The sequence below is a fragment of the Vanessa cardui genome, chromosome 6 (genome assembly GCF_905220365.1).
Source record: "Vanessa cardui chromosome 6, ilVanCard2.1, whole genome shotgun sequence".
NCBI classification, from domain to species: domain Eukaryota; kingdom Metazoa; phylum Arthropoda; class Insecta; order Lepidoptera; family Nymphalidae; genus Vanessa; species Vanessa cardui.
In genome coordinates, this window is record NC_061128.1 from 2812449 (window position 1) to 2834077 (window position 21629).

Consider the following 21629-nt stretch of genomic DNA (forward strand, 5'->3'; position numbering starts at 1 on the left):
GTACTAGAGGAGCAGGTGGACCAACGGATAGTAGATTTATCAACTCTGCCAATAAACTGCCAACCGTAGGATATATATTGCAACTTTATCTCGCGTTCTCTCACACTATACGTAGAACAAAATAAAGCGATCGTCACATAATGAATTTTTAAATTGTTTTCATTTGTTTTTGTGGTACTACTAATTTAAGTTTACGAAAAAAAGTTCAAATTTGAAATTTGCAACACAATTTGCGCAATATCCACAAGGTCGATAAAGGACCAATAAATGAATCATAACAAGTATTATTATTCTTAGTATCAAGATATATTCCACTTGTTTATAATTTATACAGATCTTTTTAATTTTGCTTTTTATTTAATTGTTAGAGTTATCGATGTAAATAAGTGTATTGAGATAATATTACGATAATAAAGACACTTGCACACAGTTGAATCCTTTTTTTAATATGAAAAGGAACTTACATTTTTCATGATGTATATAATTCTGCTTTATTTATATTTTTTTTATTTCTTTACAAAAAAATTACCGATGGTATAATCCTCATACATTATCGAGTGTCAATTATAATAATTATAGTATTGTACAGCTTTACATTCCATGTCAAAATGTCTAAATTATACAATCAAAGGATTAGATAATGCATCTAACTAAATACGTAATAAAGATGCCAAATTGGTCATGTCGTAAAGTACCGGGTTCGATGCTAGGGTCAAGCGAGCCATGTTTGACTTTACCAAATACGGTGTCCGGCATAGATGTGAATATGCCAATTACCAGCCATTGTTCATTTCAATGGGAAATAACATTTCTGACTGCTCTGAAAGCTTACGATTGGCAATTATATTTTGTAATATGAATTTCTTAGTTGCAAAAAAAAAACGTTGATAATATGTACCGGACAAAACTAGTTTTATACAAAAAATCATAATTACGAATAACAACAGTTTATTTCAAGACCTTACGCAGATAATCAAGCGTAACAGACAGGACAATATAATTGTCAAATGGCATTACGGCGTCACTCCTTAGCCTTGCCGTCCCTTAAAAGCAAGCGTTACGTGCGGAAACAATTATAGTAATCGTGTAATAATATTATTTAATTTAAAAAAAAAATGTTTCTGCCAAATAAGGTTTTTTTTTTAAGTCGTGTCATTGCTAACTTGGTCATTGAATTTACAGATTTTAAATAAAAAATGGATATAATTTATTTCAGTTAATATAATTGTTCCTTTATTTCAAACGTTCTACATATTTCATCAATATTTTATTTTATTGAGTCGAGATGGCCCAGTGGTTAGAACGCGTGCATCTTAACCGATGATTGCGGGTTCAAACCCAGGCAATCACCGCTAATTCATGTGCTTAATTTGTCTTTATAATTCATCTCGTACTCAGCGGTGAAGGAAAACATCGTGAGGAAACCTGCATGTGACAAATTTCATAGAAATTCTGCCACATGTGTATTCCACCAACCCGCATTGGAACAGCGTGGTGGAATATGTTCCAAACCTTCTCCTCAAAGGGAGAGGAGGCCTTTAGCCCAGCAGTGGGAATTTACAGGCTGTTGTTGTTGTTTGTTGTTTATTTTATTTCTTTTTTATATTTTTTACAAAGGATAGTAATAGTAAAATAAATTTTGTGCTTCATTTTAAAGTTTTCACTAATGAACCGTTCCGTTGGAAGCGACAGTTTAATCATTATAGAATATGTACTTTAATAAGACCAGCACGTTAAAAAATAATAATAATAACATAACAACGGTATCACCAAATAAGTCAGCTTTCAATAACTTAAACACGTTATTTTCAGAACCTTGAAAATGTTATGTTATACATTCAAAGCAAAAACAAAACTCCGGCCATAGTGGAACAGAATTGTCAGTCACTGTCTATTTTATGAATGAACGTAAAAATTTATTTTCGGATTGAAACCTTCACAACTTTAAATATTTTTCTTTGTAGTTATTGCTTTGTCATAGTCTCCAGAACTATATAAATGATATGAGAGATTTTTAAAAAATAAATCAGTGGTTTGAAACACATGGTTTCAAATGTTTTGATATGGTTTTATATTGTTAATGATGATATTTAACGCAAAGTAACTAAGGCAGTGGTCGCAAGATAAGAAAGTAATCAAATTATTCTTTCAATGTTGTTTTCAATATAACCAGTTTTTCAAATTAAATATAAAAAAGTAAAGTAACAGCCTGTAAATTTCCCACTGCTGGGCTAAGGCCTCCTCTTCCATTAAGGAGAGGGTTCGGAACGTATTCCACCACTACCATCAAAAATTGGACACATGCAGGTTTCCTCACGACGTTTTCCTTCACCGCCGAGCATGAGATGAATTATAAACACAAATTAAGCACATGTACATATAGTGGTGCTTGCCTGGGTTTGAACCCTAAATCATCGATTAAGATGCACGCGTTCTAACCACTCATTAATGAGCTGAAAAGGCCCAGTATAGGCCATAAATATAAATGATATATACGGTTATATTTAAATATAACCGTATATATCATTTTTATTAGAAGCCTATAACAGTTGTCTGATAATATCGAAATCTTGACAAAATAAACAAATCTTACTATTTAAGCGTTTCAATTACATTTAATCAAGGTTAACCGACTCGTTACAGTACGTTGCTTAGTTAAACCCTCATTATAGAATTGACAAGTCACATATCGCCGTAACCTCGACTAAATTGATTTAGAGTTATATATTTACTTAAATGTTGCAATATTTATATTTCCAATACACATCTACATGGAAATTTTTAATAATGTATACCGTATTCCATTACCAATACGAACTATATATCTATGCTATTATTTTGTGATTACCTTCGTAATTCATATATTTATATAGTTCCGTGTATAAATCTCAAGGTATTTCGCGTCGCAATGTCAAGAGTTGACGTAATAATACGAGTGATGTTTTTGTGTTTTTATGATGATTATGACAGGATCCTAACCATATATGGAAGTAATGACAAAAGTGACCCTCGTGACCAGTTCAACCATTTTCTCAAGGTTTTGTGGTGACTTTAACACATTATAAAGATTATTAGAAGCGACATTATGATTTCAATTAGAATAATTAATGTGTAACACGACGAATGATAATAACATTTTTTTTCTGTAACTCTAAACATGTTTGTTTGTTTCTATAATTCGTATTAAATAATTAAATAAAGAAATCTTCATAACCTGATCTGTAAGCGATACTTATTCTTGAATATTTGATGCCAAGATAAGAAAAATCTAGTGTTGACGTTAAAAAATGTTGCCATAATCACACTCCTTTTAAGAAACCTGCAAATCTAGGCCTTGTTACGACTATGTTTGAGGCTAAAGAGAAAACTACTATTAATTAATCTTTTAGATACATTTTCATTAAATTTCGCTTTCAATACATCTATTACATAAAAACAGGATAGGCGGCTGCTAACAAAGATATTTAAATAAAGCACCGGGCACATAATTTACATAAAGACTACTAACTCAGTTTCTATCTAATGCTATAAACGAAGCCGGTACAAGTTCGAGCTGGTCGCTTAGCGAGTTATGTGCGTTACTTACGAGAACGACTCGAGAAAGCCCTTGACTGCATTTATTAACTAATTAATATAAATATTTCGTGTAAAACAGATGGCAGAGATTAAAACTCATAGCCGGGAGCGCTATTCTAATGAGATAGGGAGATTTGAGTGATACTGCAGTGAAAGTAAGAGGACAGTACATCAACAAAGCCTAGAGCACTGTAAGTGGCGTGTGGTGCAAAAAACAAAACAAATGTCGTAGGAAATGTAGAGTCATTTGGAAAGTTATAAAGCACTTCAGAAGGATGTTTGTGAATATCGATACGTTAATTATTTATCTTGTCCATATCTTAATTGACTATTCTAATATGTTCGATTAATTAGTTTGAGGTATTGTTTTGTTCACAGTGAAAATTTATTCTTTTCTTTATTTTAATCGTGTAGTGAAATCGTAATAGTGAAATCGTGTTAGCTAAATTTAAAGGTGCTGTAAATGTAATGTTTTATAAAAATAATAAATTAATTCAATACACGACTTCACTGCAAAATATTATCTCTATATACCTATTATAGTATTTTTTTTAGATAAAAGAACTTTTGTCAGGTACTAATAAATAATACAGATCACAGTATAACAAACTTATGAACATTATGCCTGTAACTCAGGCCACGGGCTAAATTAGCGTTTCCTTTAGACTTTGCATATCGCAGAAAGCCGCGAAGCCCTTCTCGTTAGACATTGTGCATGCGGTGGTTTCGCGATGCATTTCGTTTTTACAGTTGACAGTTTGGACAGCGCTTTATTAAGGCTTACCGCGCCTCCAGCTGTTTGAGCTGGCTTGTATGAAATATGAGCTAGCTCGAATGTTTAGTTTGAAGTTAACTAGGATCGTTGGCGAATTCGTTGGTAAAATATTTTTTACCCATTTTGTGAAGTGTAAGCGTTTTAATTAGGTGATTTAAGCCTCTGTCTAAATTAAAGGAGAGTTTGCACCAACCCGCATTGGAACAACGTGGTGAGATATGTTCCATACCCTCTCCTTAATGAGATAGGAGGCCTTAGCCCAGCAGTGGGAAATTTACAGGCTGTTACTTGCAAAATAACAAAGACAAGAAAGCCAATTATAGAAAATTTAACTAATTTTGATTTAGCAACGGAGTTGATTGGTTAGGTTAGAGGTGAGAAGAACAAGAAAGTTAGAATATTTTTGACGAATAAAAAGTAAATTAAATTTTGCTTCCAACAATTTTAATATACTACTACTTAATAAGCGTATTCTGTTATTTAAATGTAAATGTGAAGTCAAAGGCTCATCTACTACCAGTAAGCTTTAAATGCACTTAATTTCTATGTCAACAATATAAACAACCCTTTACTGATTTCGCTTCAAGCTAAACTGGTTTGCATAAAATATGGTTACCTTGTAAATTCTGATAGTCGTTAATACTAGGTTACGCTTGTTATTTTGTTAGCAATTGTTTTTCAATATAACTTAACGTAATACTCGCTAGTCATTTCAGTGTTGACAATTTAAATATTACTCTATGGAGGCCTAGCGCTTCCAGCAGTCTGTGGTAATTTATGTAATGCGGTTTATGTAAATATCAAAAGCACCACTAGATCGTTTGGATTTTTTTGATTAAAAAAAAACAAAAAACAAATTCAACTTAAATTAGTCAAAAAAGGTGATACAAGTTTTGTAGATATGAGAGTGACTTTATTAATTATGAATTTCGACACTTCAGCTTTGATACTCTCCTAACTTGAGATTGTTAAGTTAGTTCGTTCAACTGTAGATTCTAAATAATTAATATTATCACATAGTACGATAGTAATCACTGTATGATTTCATTTTCAGAATATTTATATCGTAAAGTAGTTGTAAAAATGTTAAAGATTCACACATCAAAACCCTATTTACTTCCAACATTTCATGGACGAGATACAATGTGAGTTCTTATATAATAGCTGCTGTTTTTAATTGATGTAAAATATTGCATCTTACATTAAAACAAATTATGTAAAAATGTTGTACAATAAAAAGGTGTACTTAAATGCTATTCGACTATATTAATTACTTCTAGATTAATATTACATTATAATTTTGTTGCAACTGCTCCATATGTAAAAATTTTACGCATATCGTAATTTCCTTTTGCAATTCACAAGTCACACCTAAGTCTGAAAATTACATCAAGGGTTTCGTAATGTAGACAACCGACAGCGACATATAATTATATAAATTAACGGGACAGCTACAGATTACTATCCGAAGAAATGCTTCTAGTAGGAAAGTTAGTGATCCTAGTATAGTCGCAGTAATGTTTGCCTTTAAGTTATTTAAATACAATAAATACTACTGATAATTTATTAACGTTCGACGTATGAACATTAAATTTAATATTTATATCAAAAAGAAAGTCAGAGATAAGATATGATAAGTTAGCTTATCACATTTAGTACTTCAGAAGTGTAAGATAACTTGTAGGTCCTGATACAAATACAGATTATTTATTTGATAGAAACCGTTATTTTGTTCATATACGAAAAGTGACCATTCTGAGCAGACTGGTAAAAGTAGTAGAATAAGTTTGGCAGTTGTACCTACTGGCTACTATGTTATACCTACAAATTAATCTTATTTTATCTTTTCTGTCTTTGGCATTCTGAAATCCAGTTAGCTCAATAAAATATCCTACAATATTCTAAGGATATGACTAAACTATTCTTATGAAAATTAAATAACTTTTTTCCTCTTTTCAATATATAATTTATATTTTTCGCCCAGAAAAATCTCTTTAAATAAACATCACATGAATATATAATAACAAATGCATTTGGTAAAATTTCCTGCGTTTCAAACAAAGCTTACTTATGTATGTTACATTGATCTTATGATTATGCATAATTGAACCCGGCACCTAAACAAAATATTTGAAATGCAGCATCTCAGTATCGTTTCTCAGTAGATTCATAAATTGCTTTCTAAGACCTATTCTCAGTAGTCCTTACAGTTACTTCTGAGAACAACAATGTACGTGACAATATGTAAATAATTTTTTACTAGTTAAGCAATATTTTAATATGATATAATAAAAAAAAAATAAACAAAATCCTGGTTACACAATTTTATTCTTAAGGATAAATATGTACATAAAAGACGTATTATATATGTATAATAAATATTAATGCAAAGGAAAAAATCTAGCTCGGAAGAATTGTATAGCTAATGGTTAGCCAATCTTCATATTCCTTTTATATTATTAATTTCGTATAGGTTGACGGACGATCATATAGACTATCAAGTCTATACCACCCATAGACAATGGCTTTGTAAGAAATATTACCGTTTCTTGCATCGCCAATCCGCCACCAAATGATGAAATCAGAACACAACAATACTAATTTCTGTTGTTTGGCGGCAGAATATCTAAGATTGGGTGGTCCCTACCCAGGCATGCTTACACAAAGTCATATCACCAAGTAAAATATTTTATTCATTACTATTTATATAATTCCAGTCAAGTATTTTAATGTAAATATTTTACTATTTTGTGAAAATTACATTTTTTCTTGACTTTAGCAAACTATATCATAAATCGTAAAGAGCATAAATTTAAATATATGTATTAATTAAAATTATAGATTATTGTTATTATAAGTATATAGTAGTATACTAAATAAAAAATACATTATTGCAAGAGTTATTCTGAGAACTTGATAACAAACTAGTCTAACTATTAACAAATTTAACAAGTCTAGAAGTCATTGCGAAGGAATATGACAATTTAGTTTCCAATGTCAGAAATGGTTAGTTTTGCTTACAGCACCAATATAATATAATGGTTGTTGGTCCAACCATCCAATGTTGGTGACCAATTTGCATCATCAAAGACGAGATGAGGCGAGTTGTTAGTATAATAGCATGAGTGCGTTCTTTATGACCATTACATATTATTGCGACTGTTACTCAACTGCGCCAGGTACAACTACATTTATATAAAAAATTGTTACACTGATGATATGATACAGAACGTTGCGTAATATTTTCAAATTATTATCTGTCGGCTTTTTTTATTGAAATCTCTGGATATTTATTATATCTATATACTTCATTAGATACGGTGTGGTTTCTAGGTTAGATTAGAAAATTAAAAAGATTATATATCTGAGTGAATAAAGACATGTGAAGGCCTGTACTATGGAAACGAATTATAATTTGTTCTCTTTCTAATTACTCAAAATATGTTAACTATAATATAATATAATAACTATATATATATATATATATATATATATATATATATATACATATATTTAGAATATAGTAGAGTATTATTTAATAATATAAAGTTGTTAAAATTATTCAGATAATGATCTGGAATTTTAATATTTTTAAATTAAATTCTTTCATTAAACATGAGGCAGTATTTAACTTTTGGACAATAAGGTAAGTTATACTGATTTGGTTTTCCATATTACCAGTGTTTACGTACGATTATACATAGATTACTTTTAGTGATAAAACCCGCTGTACGTACGTGATATAGTATTATTTTCTTATATACATCAATCCCTATGTGCGACTTGTATTTCAGGATGAAACAAATGTTATTAAATAAAATGATGATAGTTGTTTTTGGGCCTACGATTAGGTACATTGTATTTTAATGTTGCATTAAAATTATGTCACAACAAATTATTTAGTCATAACATAATTGACCAATTTAGGAAAAGTTAACAATGTTTGTAATAAGATGCTACTAATATCTTTACTTCCTCTCGTAGCGTTGCATTTGTAATATCACGGAGTAAAACAATAGGCCTAAAGGGATCGTACCTGTAAAATCAAAGCGTTTAACAGTAAAGTCTTATTTATTAAACTTAGTGATACTATTAACTTACTACTTATACTATACAAGCTTAAGAGCTTGTATAGTAAAAAATACGTTTTTTTTTATTCAAAACAATTACATATTAAATTTCGAATTTGTATGCTAATATTTTTCAACGATTGCACGATCTACATTTATATTAAACAAAGTCATATTTGACGAGTTTCTGTTTTAATCGTTGATCAGACATATATAAGTAACATGTTAAACTCAAACTTAAATCATTAATCGGACCAAATCTTCTAAGTACATTATAAATTTGATGAAAAGTTACCTTCCGTAAAAGCATTTATATTTTTTGTTCAGCACGATCTTCATATACTATTGAAAAATAATTTATGTCTAAATTACTAAATATTTGTTTATTTCCATGTAATTAACTTACTTTACTGATAAATATAAAATGGATATACATTTACTCGTAAACACGAAAATAATACCTCCAGAACGGTATGATTACTTTAAATCTTAATGCCAAAACATAGTTTATTCATTGCAAAACTCCCCTAATGTGTTGCCGTTTGGGATAAACAGACCACAGAGGTATTGAGTTCCTCTTGACAGCTGTCAGTTACAAAGGTAATAAGCAGGCTGTAAGTAGTTCCAAAGACGCCTTAGCTCTCAGGGGGAGAAGGGTGTGCAACCACAGGTAATTTCTACTCACCTATTACAGTGTTGTTCAAAAAATTTTATAATCAATACTGTTATTTTTAAATGTTTCATGCAAATGATAAATATGAAGTCTTATGTATGCAATACAATGAATTTATAAATATTTTTTAATGTATAATAAATAATTACCTATACGGTGATTCAAGGGTCAAAGAACGCTATCTATATTGGAGACCTAATCAAAATTAATGTACTCATGGATGATGAATTCGTTCGAAATTTAAATACAAATAGAACATTAATCATTTTCAATATATCTATTTTATAGTTATTTATTTCATCTGAATTAAATTATAATTCAAATTTAATTTATCCGAGTTTGCATATACGCATATATAAAGTAATGTAAATAATGATTATAAACTTTACTTGCAGTTAAATATCTTAAAGTAAACACATAATTTATCACCACTTACAAGTTACTTTAATTCATTGCGAATTGCAATAACAACTATAACTTATATTAATATCAGCTTACCTACCGCATTAAGCAAAATCTCTCTCCATAAACAGATAAATCCGGACTACGATTGAACAAGAAAGCAAATGAACTACCATAATACAGGGCAATGAATAATCGAAAATTAACAGCTCTGCAACGAATTATCAAGCATAAGTACAAATATAAAAATCTAATTATACATACAAATTTCGACAGTAAAATCACTCTGTTAAAAATAAATATTCCTTGAGTAGTAATTATATAAAGTCAGTGCTTTTAGTACACGCTGTATCTCCTACTATTCAATTATCAATACAAACAGCACAGCCTCGTAATAACAGCTTAGAAGGTAATGACACGCTGAATCAGTTTATTCCGTAGTATCCTCATATCAAAGTCATATATTTGATGAATGATCGAAACTAGTCTCCCACAGTGGTTCAATTTCCATTGCATCATTTCTATGAGATAATAAAATTAGAGATAAAAGTAAAACGTAATGGATTGTTTGCAATTCGATCTTTCCAGCGAAAGCTATTTATTTGAAAGGGCCGCTGTAAAGTTGGTTAAAGCAAAGCCGAGCGGAACTAATGGTGTATTTCGATACAATGCGTCGTTATTGCTTTCCGAGCAACGTAATCTAGCCATTTGACTGGATGCTAGATTTAATTAGATTTGCCATTGAATATGAATGTTTTTGAATACTAAATGCAATAGATCGTTCATAATTTATAATTAAGAATCGTTCTTTTAATTATAATTATTAAAAAAAATACTACAAACAATTTACTGGACAGTGTGAAATTATAGTGTGATTATATCTAAGACAATGTTTTAAAATTAATTTTTGTTATGAAACATAAATCGGTGATTGGGACTTATACTTCACGCAAATGTAATAACTTGTACTAGTTAATATCCACCTGCTTCATTTGGCGCATTTTTTAAAAATTAATAATTAAATTTTTATTCTTTTGCTTATTCCACGGTGTAATCAACTTACAACATTTCATTTGAATGCATTCAGAAGTTAAAGAGTGATTAAACACACATGCAAACCGGCATAAGAAATTAAGCATTTAAAATGTTAGATTAATGCCATACGATTAATTATTAGTGACTAAGCTTTGAAACTACTTGAATAAATTCGGACGAAGACATGACAGACAACCAGTAGAAGGTACTTGCTTATCTAAAACATATCACCCTACTTTATGACCTTGATATTGAAAACGCGTCAAGTGAGAAATGAAAGTGAAACAAATTTGTTTTCTCTTTTAACTGTTACGTCTGCTGATGACTTAACTAATGCTAGAACTTAGCGGCGCTGCCCGGATAAAATAAATAAAAAAGGGGAAGTTATTAAGCATTCCGTACTGAATGTTTTTTGCTTCCTTTGAATTATAGATAAATAATTTATATTTTATTTCATTCTTGATTCTATGTTTTTTTTTAGGTTCGATAAAATGAAACTGTTGCCTTATTTTAAAACAGATATTTATTATAAGTGAAATAAAATTTAAGAGTACATACGGATAATGTTACACATACATATAGTAATATTTGTAATATTCAAAATCACAACTATTTATTTTCGTCATATTTTGAATGAGATCGATATAAATTGATAGACATTTGAAAAAGTCGAAATGTTTTCACAATTTATAAAATTAATTATACTTAATATTCGAATTATAAAAAAGGCACGACATTTAAATAAAGTGAATAGTTCTTACAAATATGATAAACATTTGATGAAAACATTTTAATCCTTATATTTAATGCAATAAGGAAGTTAAATCCTAGTAGTAGACGCAAATGAATATATTATATACCTACTCGCTGATAGCCGTATCAATTTTGCCTAACATCAAGATCAAACCATTGTTGCCTGTTCTAGACTGAGTGAAAACAATAAGTATTGTATTAGTTTGATTTCAATGAATGACCTTGCTCATGTCTTTACAACATTATTGGGTCAATTTTTGAAATTACGTGACGTAACCGCGGCTGCAATTAGCCGATTTCGTAATTGACACGGAGAGATACGTCACATAATGTTAATCACGAAGAAATTGTACAAAAATGTGCTTCATAGGATGATGGCTGAACCACTCAGTATATTTTTAAGCAATTAATAAAACGAAACGTTTGGCAATATTTAGGAAATATCCTATCTATTTGGATTTTTTTCCACATATCACATAGAAACTTTTAATTCAATGAAACTATTTTTAGTAATTCAATGTATTGTAAGCACTCAATTCATATGTTTAAATTTCGAAATCAAATTAAGTCGCAAACAAAAACGTCTTACTTACCTTACCATAAGTTATTTCCAGTAAAGTTAAATTATATATTAAATTTATTTTATATTGATAAACAATGACCATTCCTGGATGTTTTTACATTAAGCATCTTAAACGTATTTCCTTATTATATTTGTTTTTATTAATATAAATTTCAGCATAACAATTTTATTTAATTTACTTTACTTTATTTTTAAGGTCAACAATATAAACTTAACGTATGAGTCAGCGCTTGGGTACTTTGATCAACAAGTCCAGGCGGCATATGCTTTTAATACGTTATCTCTTATCTCGTTTATCAAATAACCAAAAACGTACGCCGCTACGTCACAAATGCTTTGAATATATTTACCATAAATGTCGTAAAATTACTTAAGTTAACATTTCCTCTTCCTTAAAGGTTGTTTGAATGTACCAAGAGATTGTTTGCAGAAAAAATATGTTTCAAGCGACCTTATTCCCAAGTTAAGTCGGCCAGGAAAGTACTAATTGAGTTACCGTCCAAAACCAGAACAAAATTGGACCCACAGTGAGGCTTCAATGAAACAATGGAAATGCATTCACAATCGGCGGCATCACGGCTCGTAATTAAAAGAAAATTAAGGTCATATTCTTTTCACCCTGAGCCCGATTCTAGGTAAGAATCGTTTATCGATTTACACCCTAAAGGCCGAGTGATTGTAATTACTAATCAAAGTTACGATTAGGCTAGGCTGAGCCGTAGATATTGTTTAGACGGCCTTGTCGCTCACTCAAACGACTAAAACAGATGGTGAAAATTGACTTTTTGAAATCTTCGAACCACTTCAAACACTTATACGATCTTCAAACTACTACAATATATTGTGTAATAAGAATTGACAATCGGAACGATTGAAATCTAAAATGGTAAATGGCAAAATATATAATATAAAGGTCTTAAAAACGCATTCTAGCCTTCTTTCATAATTAATACTTATAGAAAGTAGTAGTTTTATACATTTACCAAATGATTAAAAACACCTACTCCATTCAGAATATACATATCATTCAGTAATCAAATAATACTATTGAAAATAATACAAAAGGTTATAATAGAGGCTATTTATGTCTTAATAAGTTTATGATTTTTAAAAAGTAATTTATTTGTTGCAAAATATAAAGTGGGTGAAACTGTCAAGAGTCGTACTCGTAATTTTGCGTTCCCAAACGATAAAGACCGGTTTCACTAAAACATTACAAGATGCGGTGTAGCGAAAGATGGAAGTAGTACAAAAAATTTCATGGTACCGCGGCCATGAGAATTGGTACCGCATTAAGACGTATTCAAACATGTGTGGCCTTTACCGATTCGAGCTACACTTCAACGGTTTGATATATACGTACAAGTAAAAAGCAAACATTGTTATATATCTGTGATCAAGGTTATAACGTATATGTATTTAGTATACACGCGTACAACACAACCTTTTTAAAGCTTATTATTATTACAGAATAGATTTGAAATTCACACGAATTCTAATACAAAGTAAAGCCTCCTTGTGCTTGTGCTAAGGAGGCTTCACTACTTCATATGAGGCTCTTTATAAATCTTGTCGAGTGCATCTCAGAACACGTATTTGTATACGACTTTCCGTTGCCACTCTCTTTACATAAATTATATAGTAATCGCATTCGATTTCATTCCTTTTTACATATATTAAGAAATGTCATTTGTATTTTTTACAGAACTCATGAGAGCCAAAATAATATGTAATCGATAATAACGTGCTCTACAAACTTCATTAAACATCAAATCTCCTGAAAGAAATGTCAATCTTAATTTATTTTTTAATAATTAAACCAGTGATTTCTCAAAATGTTTTTTTTCATAATTACAATATGTACAATAATAATATCTAAATATCTACAAACAGCACAATCAAATTATTCACGACTTTGGGGAACTAATTAGTTTACATTGTGCTTAGTTACATATTATGTATATACATAATATATAGTACATCATCTTACTGTAATTATTGGTGGATACTAGTATAAAGGAGTTTCAACCAATACATGAACCTTCGTTTATCGGTTGATCTACACCATATTTTCGTTCACAGACGAAAACAAGATCACATGAAAACTCATTGGAGTCCGGACTTAAGCATTCGGTTAAAATTTATGACACACACATACTGAGGTATACACGACAAGTAACAAGTACCCTCTTAAGACGAAAAAGAATCTGGTGACATGAGCAAAGTTATTGAACAACAAAGCCACAAATATGAATACTTAAAAGCCAATTATCTAAAATCGGCGAAAAAGATTACAAGAAATACAAGATATTAGCGCCTGACATTATACTTATCTAATTAGCATAAAGGCATAAAAAGCTCTAAGGCTAATGATATCTTTAATTTACCCAAATCCCGCGATCGCAAAATGCATAAGGCCTTATGTCATTACTTAAAACTTTTATTGCTAAATGTTAAGTGTTTTATTATGCAATAACATCTTCATAATTAGCAATATCATCGACATATTCACGGCCACACTAAGGCGTTGTGAATTAGTCATACTGTGATGAAAATAAGGTGAATACTTCAATATTATGTAGTTTCTGAATGATCATATACCTTGGTGTACTTATGTTATTTATGTTCAGTAGCGATGTTTTTAAGTGAAAACTCGATTAATTTGATTTTTATACAATAATATATTATAATATAGATATTTTTTTAAAATAGATCCGGTAAAGATAAAGGTCAGGTTATAGATTGATTCAGTTCTTGCGTCAAAATTTTTAATAATGTATTTCAAAGACCTAATGAATTGACGCAACTAATCGAAGGACCATAATGCAACTTGCATTAGTAGTAACAGGTTTTGTAATAATTTTCCTCTTATTCAGCTTTAATGTACCTACCTAATGCAAAACATCAAAGTTATTCTTAATATGTTGTTTATTCTAATTTGCAAAAACATAAAATACTTGTTTGCTTAGATAGAAACTAAATAAAGAAAACGTTACTGATACTTAAACACATAAAACTGTTAATTTTAATTGAGTCATAATAAACAAAGGCATGTGATTATATTTGATTCTATTTTAAGAAACTATTTGTCCATCTGTTAGAACTTTATTTAGAGGGTAAAGATGAAATAACCAAACCAGTAGTAACACGAAATTATTAAACAAAAACGTTAATTTTCGCACTTACATGTGTCAAGGCGATGACGTAGCGATCTGTCAAGTTGACAGGCGTTTCTCAATGAGTGCAGGTAAATAATAAGCACAAGGCCGACATTATTTGATCTGATCGTGTATAACTCATAATATTATGCTAAGCTTTAATGATTTGTCAATTGCATCACATTACTACGCTTGTTAGTACAGTACAAATAGACATATATCGTCATTTTCATATTGTGGCATGAAATTCTTATTATTTTTATAGTACGAGTACTGGTACCTGCGAGTGAGTGAGCCAATTAGGTTAAATATAAAGCAGAACGACTAATTCATTTATCTTTATTTAAAAAAAAAAGAAAATTAAAAAAAAATCGCAGATATGTTTTATTATACTGAATTTAAAAAAGGTTGTATCAAATTTTAAATTTAAATACAAACACTTTATGCAAATTATACTAATAAACGTAAAATATCATAACTCCTCAATATGCATTATGCATACGCCTACCTTTGCGATTGTATAATACAATTTAATTCATAGCGTAACAAATTTATTGCATATTTTTGGGTAAAGGCATGTTTGATGTTTAACCAAAACTTCGTTAGTCCTAATAACGGTGTTCGGTCTGTGCATTCATTGTTCTTGCTCATGACCTTATCAATTAGGTACTGTTAAGTGCACTTGCAATGTTGTTGTTTGTTATCTAGTCTGGTTTTCGTAACGATTGCCCTAATTTTGAAGTGTTTTTCTTGTTAACTATTATGCAATCGTTTAGGTGTTTAATTAAACGTAGGTAAGAAACCTCTTTACATATTCCATTAAGCACAATTTAAAAATTAAGTACCTATTTTATAAATTAAAAAAGAAGTTCCTTTTACGAATTATGCAAATATAATCTGTTACGAATACTATAAGAAATAATAATTAAATAGTAATATTTTATTTCTTGAAATAAAATACTATCTAGATGCTAGTAGGTATTTAGAGGTATTTTAAATGGAATGATTGGTGGCTTTTGTTTTATTAAATGGAGCGTTTTAATTGAATACTAATCCCACATTTTCTTATAAACGGCATTAAAACTAACATAATTCTTTTTTTTTAATGAATAAGTAGACCTATGAAAAAAGTGTATTTTAAATATATCTCTATAAAGTACCGAAAAAACTATAGAGGCACTAGTTAGTTAGTAGGTACGAGGTAGTCAGAAGGTCAGAAAGTAACAATGGAATCATAAGATATACATAAGGAATTATTATTAATATTGCTGATTTCGACTACTATTAACCATAATTTTCAAATAATTTTTGCTATTTTGTTCCAGTAAGAACACATGCTAAAGGAATTAAGCAATATGCAAGCATACACGGTTTTAATAACATGTACACTCAAAATTAATATTTGCAATCGTTATCTAAATGTTACAAGATTTGACAGAAACATGTTAGGAATGACAGGTATTGCAAAACTCCCACATACATTTTTGTGTCATCTAATATGTATGGGCTTAATTCTCTTACTTACTCAATAATCTATTAGTAAAAATATCTAAGTAAAAGTAACAAAAGAGAACTTAATATTTTATTTTTTTTATTTCTTGCCAAAAAATCCTAATAATTGCGTCGAAGAACTGCATTACATTTAAAATTAAATATGTTTCTCTTGTCACTCTTAGTGTGAGAGTAAAAAGGATAACATATCTTTTTCAATAAAAAATAATTTCAATATGAACAAAGACACATAAAACGTGAATAAGTTTGTATTGCGAATTATAATTTCGATAAACCCTTAAAGATCTGATCTGATGATTTGATACCTATAAACAACCTATTTTTTCCAAGAGATGTCTCTCAACTGATGTCTTACTAATTACTCGTGTGACCGTAAATATTTGCTCCCTACTAAAGTAAATAACAATCAATCTCAGTTATTTCTTTTCGACAAATGATAGAGCAATGCTTCAGAGATTAGTAAAAAGTTTTTATTACTGACTTTAATGGATCATATGGTTCCATTTAATTGTTCTTCATTACACTATTTCGACGATTACGGCATTTGTTTGCCCCACATTTAGACGATCATTTAACCAAACACTCATTATGCAACGTTATGCATTACAATCGCATCAATTTCTTAGTGTTTTCGAAAAGATTATAATTCCAAAACTATATATACTTTAAATCACCCCATGTTGATTCAGTGGATAGGGCATGTAGATTTTAAGTGATGATCGCAGGTTCGATTATAAGCTGGCCGCTGAGCAGCCAGCATGTGCCGGAAGAAATTTAACCACATGAAGCAATTCAGTCACACTCCAACCGGACTGAAGTCCGACAGTGGACCGTATAGGAACTGTTCCTGAAGAACTGCCTTTTCAAAATTTTTCAATACTTTGAGTCGCATACAACAGCTATTTGTAAATTCAATTTATTTACGATAAAGTAATGAGAATTAAAATTAATTACATTAAATTTCATTGATAGTTGAAACTTATCAGATTACGCGATATTATACAAACGTCTAGAAAAACAATTGAGAGGTTAATCTAACAATTATAAATAACAGCAATTAGTTTCAATAATCTTATTGATGGTTCTATTGATTCTTGATAAAGTGAAGTTTAATCTTCATTCACGTGGAGATGCCTTGATATTGTAACGGATAGTTTTTTGTCTTGTAATTCAATGAGCCGGGCAAAATACGCACGGCTGGCTTTTTTTTATCAATGTCACGACTAAAGAAGGTACAAAATTTAATCAAAATGAATGAGTCTGAGACATTTAAATCACAAAACTGAATTATATAATTTGCAATATAAAATATAAGAATTTTTGTTGTAATCTTTTTTTGTTACTTTATAAGTCTTTCTTTGAAAATTTAGCCTTATCGGATCAGGGATCGAATAAAATTTCATCGGAAAAAAAATTAATTTTTCCGTAGTTTGTAGTAATACAGTAAATCAATAAAGGGAAAACATGCATGTGGAATATAAAATTCGATTAAATAAATAGCTCCGAGATAATTGCAACTGTGCCCTCAACATTACAAAAAAAAACTCTGACAACTTGGCAGAACAGTTATGAAATGAAATCTCAAATCCGATATTAAATACGGAGGTAGTGATCGAGGCCAAACGAAAATTTAACAAAAAAAACCTCCGAGGTCCATTGGATGAAGCAAAGTTCACGACGGCTGGTGAGTGTTAAGAATAATTTCTCTAAGCGAAAAAAACTAAAACCACATTACTTACGCTTGGTGTCGAGAGCGAATTTTGCTTTACAGTAAAAAAGAATAAAGTTAGCGGCGCGATCTTTTTTTATTGTTACAAAACGTTAAAAAGTCGTTTTATGGATCGCTTTTTGCACATCTGTTCGGTTCCAAATAGATTTGCAATAGACACATGGCACTTTCGATTGAAATGCGACACGGTCGAGGCCATCTCCCAAATATGTAAATTGAGTACTGCGCCACTTTTATCACATACACCACTTATTTACGAAGAAGTTTTAGTGAATGTTCAATACGAATATTAAGATCATATTAATTCATACGCTTACTCTAGACGATTTTATACGTTTAATCCCACTTAATATATTCACATTTTCTTGTAATGTTTTTACGTAAACGTCCGAATAATTGTAACCTCATTTGAGTCTCTTTAACAATTCATAAAATCATACAATTAATGAAGAACCTGTCTATCCGGATGTAAAATAAATAGTGGCCTTCGATAAACGGTTTATTCGTAAACGATATTGATAAAAATCATATCCCTATTCTATCGGTTTTTATTTTAATTCGTAACTGTTAACATTTATGTAATCATACAGTTTTTTACTACATTTATAAATACATATTTTTAAATAGATTTCTATTTATCAAATATTTCTTTATACCTTGATGTTTGTTAATTTATTTTTCTCTTTAAAATTGATTGATTACTTATGATCTGTGACTGCACGTTTAATATAACTCGAAATAAGAGCTCTATTCTTTGGATAGTGAAAGATTTTTTAATAACTTATCAAGTATCGGGTTGTATATTAATAGTCAAGAAAGAAGATAACTATGTTAAAATACAATTAAATTTTAAATCTTGTGAGTATAATTGTTATGCATATATTTATATATATATTTATGTTTGTATAACGATTTTTTAAAATTTATGATGTATTAAAAAAACGACCAAATATTACCAGTTACAAAATAATAACATTACTTATATTATACATTTCGTCATACTTACGGAAAAGTTTGACAGCACTGTTATGTGTAGCCGACCTTAAGAGGCAGAGACCAGTCCTCCTCCTTTATCGATCTGTATAACGGCAAAGAAAAATCCAGTAACCCACACTGAACACAGCACTGAAAATCAAGTTATCACTTCACGAATGTCCTGCCACGGGCCCGGGCTCTAAACCCGTTCTTGGGGGTACCGAATTCCGGTTTTTAGCTAAGGTCACTCTCAACGTTTGGATCAAAAGCAGACAGTTCCACTTCAACAGTGTTCGGGTTGAAAGGAAAGTCTCAAGAAAGTTTCGTGTGTTAAACTTTTTTCGCGATCGGAGGATCGTCGTCGCGACGTCGAGCGGCATGTGCGACACGAACGGCGGCTCGGTGCAGACTGACGCGATGTTAATTTTAACGAGTGTGCAGTCGAAGCCTTCCGACGTCACACACGCTTCTGTGTGAGTGACGAACTTGCAGATTCCACTACAACGACAAGAAGTAGTGCGATATAAGTTATCACACGATATTCATTGCTCTTTTTTATAAAATTATATTTTCATGCGTTGTATAAACAAGTCTATGTAGCGTGAAAAGTTTTGTAGTGTGGTAGAATTGTCATTGAGATGGAACATTAGCACTAAGCATCAGGTTCTGGCTTTTGCTCATTTATTGTTGTGGACCCTGCATGCAGTTGGGTGCATAGTTTTATGAAATTGGTTTTTTCGTTCGCGCCGTCTGGCAATTCCCTTAGGAAGGCTTTCGAGTCGCTTTATGGGGCCGCTGAACTTTTATAGTTATTGCACCATGTTACTGTTTTGTTTTCAAACATTTTTGAAAGTTTAGGAACAATTTCCGTAATAATGTTATTGCTGTAAATGCGACTGTGCGATTCTACATCACAGTCCTGCTCCGTAAACTTTTTGATTTGTTTTGAAAATGCAATTTTCGTTGCACGCGATGAAATACAGCGAAAAGTATAGAAATAATGGATAGCAATAATCTTGGTAATATTTTAAAAATTGCAAAATACAAAAAATATATCATTATCAAGATATAGTTTTAATATTACAATCTAGGAGTTTTAGTTCCAAAAAATATATAGAAAATAGAAGGCTTGAAATTTTAAGAATTTCATATTATGATTAATTAAAATAATAAAATATTGTATGGAAGTTCCTACGCATTGATACATTTTGACCTTTTAAGGTGACTTGAAATTGTATTGGAAACTTTGAAAATATAAGTCATCGTATTTTCTGACTCAAAAAAATTTTACTCCATCAAATTATTATAAGTGTACAGAGTACGTTTTCATGGCAAAAGTAAATCATGATCGTATTTAATACTAATTTATTTGTAGGAAAGTATCTAAGTGCTTCAAAATACTGACATTACTTACACAAATCTGCACCAATACATCAGCTTGAACTATTTAAAGCTATTATCTTGCACGCTAAAAGGCTACTTCATCTATATTTAGAATGAATTGAATGAGTGAACAACGTCGGCGAGTCTGATTGTACGGAACACAGGTCTGACGAAATGTTCCAGTATTCGCACGGTCCCTTCTCTGTAGTTCGCTCGATTAACATTTAGCCGCTGATAACCCGCATTGTAAGAGGCTACTATTGAAATCAGCAATAGGGCAAATATAAAATTACATTTAATACAAATGACACATTTTTATATTAATATAGTGCAACTAATAACTAGACTTAAATATCTGGCCTTGGATTCCTAGAAATGCATTTTTATTTATAAAAAGCTAAGTGTTCCGTGTACGGTTAGCACAAACCTACTTAAAACGTTTATTATTGAAAAACAATAATATAAAGAAAAAAAATCTTGGTTTTAAGGATAACAAGTGGAGAAACGCTAACGGGCTTTGCAAGAAGTATCGGATCAACGATTTAGGAACGCATGAAGGGCAAACATACAAACATTTATTTAGGAAACATGTTTATAGGAAAGTTGAAAAAATAGATATAACGGTCATGACATGATGCACGCAGATTGTAAGACCTCTCTAAATTCTCATTAATTCATTTCTTCATAAGAAATGAATTAATGAAATATCCCTATTACATAGTATTTGCTCTACCAACTGTGAGATCTAAGTTGCCAAGTTCCTCCTACTAATAATCTCACTCCCTAACTTAACATTGATATCAGTACAGCTATTCATAAAAAGAAACTTGCAAATCACTGCCGAAGACGGGCGTGATTTGTTAAAACATTATAAAATTTATAGATTCAAAATTCTCGGCTGTCGATTTACGAACTGATTTTTTACAGAATAATACTGCAGATCACAGTAATGTAAAACTCTTGTCGACTGGTAAAACGACTGAAGGTTCGACGGTTCCTACACAT

The 21629-nt window shown here is 30.5% G+C and overlaps 1 protein-coding gene across 1 annotated transcript in view; it reads right to left on the reverse strand.

Annotated features, from left to right (window-relative positions):
• The window catches only part of LOC124530752 (serine/threonine-protein kinase DDB_G0283821), a 151272-nt gene extending 131608 nt beyond the window's left edge, over nt 1–19664 (reverse strand). The window contains exon 1 of the mRNA XM_047105020.1: nt 19273–19664. The gene's annotated coding sequence lies outside the window, so the exon portion shown is untranslated. The remainder of the gene's footprint in view (nt 1–19272) is intronic.
• Between the last annotated feature and the right edge of the window lie 1965 nt (nt 19665–21629).